This window comes from Lontra canadensis, unplaced genomic scaffold (genome assembly GCF_010015895.1).
Source record: "Lontra canadensis isolate GAN:19392208 unplaced genomic scaffold, GSC_riverotter_1.0 scaffold55, whole genome shotgun sequence".
Taxonomy (NCBI): Eukaryota; Metazoa; Chordata; class Mammalia; order Carnivora; family Mustelidae; genus Lontra; species Lontra canadensis.
In genome coordinates, this window is record NW_022631049.1 from 5462715 (window position 1) to 5468714 (window position 6000).

The window sequence follows — 6000 nt, forward strand, 5'->3', positions numbered from 1 at the left end:
TGTATATCTTGACCTAGGAAAAAAAAGTCAAAAAAAGGAAAACCACTTGTATTTAAAAAACCACTCATGTTATTGTGTCCTAAATTAGAGTATTCTATTTTAAAAAGTTACAATATGTGATTACTAAGACTGATGACTCTAGGAGGCCACTTAAAATGTGTAAACATTTTATTTTTGAAAATGATATTCATTTTGTTAACATTGGTTAAGTCTGCAAAGAGAGTCTTATAACCCAAAGAATACATTCAAACCTGCAGTCACTACATTTGTAGTGATCCTTTGTGTAAAGACAATAACAAAGGCACCAGAAACAAGGAGGCAAATCTTACACATGACAAGAGACATTTTGGTATCTTAATAGGTTTTCTAATCTTTCTGTCACATCAGAATTTTAAAACTGTTATTACAAACCAGGAATTAGGCATCATTTTGAAAGCAGATGCAATTTCTCAAGTTAAAGAAGGATTGGTTATAAATGCCTGATACATTTAAGAAATATTAAGGGAGACTTAAGGGGATCATTCATCACTGACCATGAAGTTTTACTCTCCATTCTAACATTTTTTTTATTTATTTGCTAAATAGTTGACAGCATTTCTATTTGTATCTGCTGTGATAGGCCCATGATATTCCAGATCACAGCTGCATTACATATACATTTCACACATATGTAAATAAATATTTTCAATCAATTTGCTCTCAGTGTAAACTTTGTACTTAGAGCCTACACGTTGTTACCACTCAGAACAAAAACTCTTACAATTATGGAATGACGTATATAATTTTTTTAGAGGGTTGACATAGATCAACTTGACTTTAAAGGAACTGTTCCTATTTTGGTCCAGGAAAATAAACCAAGAGGTGATGTGTGTGGGGCTACACAATCAGAATAAAAACAAGAGTCAGGTTTTAAATAGGTTAGTAATGCCAGGCTACGTGAGCTCCTGGGGTCCAAGTCAGGATTTCTATTCCTGTCTTTGGAACAAATCTCCAAAGAGGAGCATGATGGTGGTCACAATTTAGATCTAAGCATGTCCTTGGTAACGCCTATGGGTGCATCAGATCGAGTCTGGTGAGTTTATATAAAACTTTTTTCTATTCTCTTAGCTTTACTGGTATACACTGCCTTATAAACATTACTTTTATTGACTGCTCTGTGTAAGTATGTGCAGCCTTTTCCATAAGAAGGATTGACTAAGTCTGGATCTGCCGTTAGTCCTCAAAAAAAAAAAAAAAAAAATTGTGGAAGGGCAACAAAAATAGGGTTTTTTGAACAGAAACAAAACCGTAACATCCACGTTTCTTTCATTATAGCTTATTTTTCTCACTGGCACATCACCAGACAAAACAAAAGAACAAACATGGATGCATTTCCAAGTGTCAAAGACTCCTAAACAATAATGTGAATTACAAAACCCAATGCAACCCGAGAACTTAAGCAAATAATGAATTCAAACATATCTATGAGGCATACATTTTTCTTTAGCATCATTTTTTTTCTCATCCTTAAGTAAAAGCTTATGTGAGCTGTTTCTAGTACCCACAAATGAATTATGAAAAATGCAGTTTTAACAATGAAGCTATAGAATGGACTTATTAAAAGAGATACATGTTTGGGTTTTTCATACCTCTTTCCTGTGAAATTTAGGTTTTCGATAAAATATTTTCCCTCAACTTTATTTGCACAGAATCATCACTCACAAACAATATCTGTACTACTTCATTTTGGCATTTGCCACTCACCTTTTTTTTTTCATCCATAAAGTTGTCTATTAATTTTTCACAAATTTACAAGTTTTTTGTCTCCTGGATTTTACCCAGCTCTTCTAATTTAGAATATTTCTAGGACTAGAGATTTAGATGTTACAAATAATGACTTTGTTAGTAATTCTCTTCCTAGAAATGTGAGTTATTCTGTATGTTTAACATTTACAGATCAATAGACCCTTCTTATATTAGGATAAAATACTTACTCTGTATTTTGCTGGTTTTATTTTCCATCGTTGATACTTTTCCCCTGAAAACAACTAAAAAAAAAAAGAAGACATAAAGATAAATTTTTTTCTTTGACCCTAGGTCTTTTTCTACATTGGAAATAATGAAGATAAACATTTATGTAATTATAAATTTGATCTTTATTTTGTTTTCATGATAATGAAATTTAAGTTAGAATTCTCATTATTTATAATTCTTGTATGTGGTAATATTTCCAAAAGTTACAGTGAAAATCAGTTTGGAGCTATAAAGGATGTGAAGATGAAAAGCACTAAAAAAATGAACATTCTTTATTAAGAAAATAATACAATTATGATGCCTAATTACATCAAACAAATCAAGTTGTTAAACAGTGTCCATGTGAAGTGTTACTAATGTTTAATCTTCAAAGCATTTTATATAAAATAATTGCTTCTCAACCATCCATTGAGGGGAGAAAATATCTCTTACCCAAGTCCAGAGGCCAGGGAAACACAGTGGACTTCTACTACCATGTCTTTCTTGTCGTTCTCTACCTCTCAAAACACTTGTGTATGCACAAACACACAGACCCAAACAAATCATCCTCCATGTACAGAAAGGCAGTTAACTTTTTCATTCTCTGTTGAGTAGTTAAATTTATTAAACTGCATGGTGAAGTTTGAGAGTGAGAAATTATTTCAATAAAGTGAAAACAAGGTCAACATTTTTGCTGATATACTTGTTTAGATAGTACTAAAATTTGTATTTGGTCCTACATTCTAATTAAAATTCTGAGTCATGTTATGTAGGAAAGGGAGATAGGAGCTAGAATTTTTTTAATGCCTACTGTGCCAGATGTTTTAAGAGTATTGGTCTGTCTTCTAACTTGAGATATTCTAGCTCTTGAATTTCATGATGAGACCAGTGTGTTTGCCTGCTTTATGATGGTCAAAACCATGGAGATTTGGACTGGGAATCAGGAAAACGATGAAGGCAAAGGAATAGAGAAGACTGAATGAAATCTATCTGCTTCTTGACCTTCAGGCTTAGAAGTTAAATAAGTTAATTTGGCTTGTATTTATTGAGTGCTCACTCTCTTTTAATGCTGTGCTAAACACTTTATTCAGATTGTCAAATTTAAATTTTGCAACAACCCTATTAAGTACAGAGAAAGGAACTTGTCAGGATAGCATAGCTCTTGAGTGGTAAAGGCGAAGTTCTGTCAGAGGCAGGCAGACTTTAGAGAGATTTTTATAGAATGCTGATATTGCAAGGGCCATCTTGTCCAACCACAAATTCCAAGTCTTTCAAGACATGTACTTTTAAAGTCTCCCGAAATTAAAATAACTTAAAAATTTCACTCTGTAGTATAAATACTTGATTTTTCACGGAAGGTTAGAGTAAATGACAGAGGTTGAAGTCATAACTGTTTAAGCACAAGGTGTTCCACCCCAATAATGGAATTTTCCTCCACTTCTCTCAACAATCAAAAGGCATCTGTAAAGGTAAATTGCCAAATGTGGTAGTAAGTAAGAGGCAAGTTGTGCTCACTGATATTAACACTTTCTTTTCCAGTTGAATTTTAACCTAAGAAGGTAATGCATGATAGTCACAGAAAACAAGAATTTTAACCTAAGAAGGTAATGCATGATAGTCACGGAAAGCAAGAAACATTCAGGATTTTTTTCTATGATTTCTCTCCATTTTTAATATTGGAATTTGGATGAGATGCTAGAAAGATTTTATTTTTAAAATTTATTTTTGAAGCACTGAGTTTTAAGTGGATTATGTAGATCTTTTTATTGATTACACTGATGTTGCCTTCTTGGCCAAACCACTATTAAATGCATTATTCAAATGAACCATTTCTGTTTAGAATGGCAATTTTTACTACTTCCAAATTTAACAGGCCTGTTGTATGTATATTTCCTTTAGAAAGTTTAAATAATTTTCTCTAATGAAAACATGTTAATTTTCTGAATGTGATTTATTTGTCTTACCCTCTTAAGATTTTTTTTAAAGCTAATGTGTTGCGATAAGGAGAAGAAACAAGGTTATTACAGCATTACACTCTGGGATCTTTAGCTCAAATAATCTTTTTTACTTTGATGATAACACAGACAGAGGTAACCATGGAAGAGATGATTTCACTTTTTCATAACAATTGTAGAGGACCCCAGTGATACTATCCAAAGCTTTTTATGGTTAGCTCACTTTCATCCTTGACTATTACCACTGCATTATTTTTTAAATGAGCTCATGACTTGTACTACATCTGAATGAAGTACTTAATCAGAGAACAACCAAGGAAAAGAAATAGAAGAGTAGGCCTAGCAGTTGCCTCCTCATCATGGGTTTTCTGTGTATGATATTTTTAAATAGTTTTTATTTTTTGAAATAACACACTGTTATAACCAACATTAGGATTTTAATGAAACATGAGGAAGCAGTTTGAAAGCTTGCCAAATGCTGGGGTTTTAAAAAAATAAATAAGTGAGTGCTCCCCCAACCAAGCAAATTTAGAACCTCTGGTTCTGGGCACCTGGGTGGCTCAGTCAGTAAGCGTCTGCCTTCTGTTAAGGTCATGATCCCAGAATCCTGAGATCTAGCCCCACATTGGGCTCCCTGCTCAGTGGGGAGCCTGCTTCTCCCTCCCCGACTCCCCCTGCTTGTGTTCACTCTCTGGCTGTCTTTCCCTCTGTCAATAAATAAAATCTTAAAAAACAAAGAAAACAAAAAAACCTCTGGCTCTGACGGAGAAACCTAGTCATAAGCACTTGGCTGGCTAAGCTATATGTCATGGGGTAAAGCCAAGAGGGTCTGACAACTCTCTCCTTCGTGCAGAATCACTGTTGAATGATGAGACTAGTCAAGGCCAAAATACCTACAATGTGCCTGAATATGCCAGAGTGAGTATTCATAGTAAGGAATTTAAGTACTTCATTGTCAAATACTCCATTGTCCTCTGCTAAATCCTCTTTGATAACATGAAGGTGAATGCCCTCCTTCTCTGTTAAGTTAGGGGAACTGGACTTCGTGACTAAAGCAACAAAGATAATTGTTGATTGCAGAGCTCTTGGTGTCATGGACCCCTCATTGGCTCCTCGACTTTTTTCAATTGAAGTATGACAGGAAATATTCCGGATGAGGCCAAGATTGAATAAACAGAAAGAAAAGCTAGCAAGCTATGCAAAATTGCAACACATTCATTTTGAATTCCATGTCAAAGTTTGATAGGTCTGAGTCGTTAATATTGGTATATTGTGTCACAAACATGCATTGTCCGTTTATACAAAAACCAAAGTACATTTCATTTAACACCCAGATTATTTATTATATTCCATATTTAGAAAACAGTGGCAAGGATTGTTTTGCGATCTTGGTGGGGAGGTTTTCATGTTGTGATTCTTGAGATTTTTCAGGAGTTATAAACCCAGGATTCACTTACATCTTGTTTTGGTTGACAGCACAGGCTCCCACTGAGCAGTCACCTTCCACCCTCGAACCCGTTCACAGTTAAAGCAAGACAGAACGTGCATTTCGTATTAGGAACAATATGATTGTTACCATCGTGAAACTGGAAACAAGTCTAGGACTATTTCTACCCTGAAACATTCATTGCAATTTATTGCAAAAAGCGGTGACTCCTAGAATTTCTTGATAGTCACACAACACAAATAAAAATGTGCATATCTTTAATATATTTACAACTATAGATTTCTTTTTATTCTATGTTCTAATGACTTTGTTTATACAAGTTGCAGCATTTTGTAAATTATAATGCAAATTCCTCACTATAACACTACTGTTACGATGGGAATTTATTTTTGCAAATTCATAAATGTCTTTGCCACTGAGACCATATTGGTGGTAGTTTGGGGTATTAAAAATGGCTCTATAAGGGTTACGGTTAATTACTCCAGTTTCCAACAACTGATTCACATATTGGCCAAGGAAACAATGCAAAAACTTCATGTGACTCTTTTAACATCATTATGCTAAGCAGTACTTGTTTGCTCTTTTAAAAAAATCTGATTCATGCTT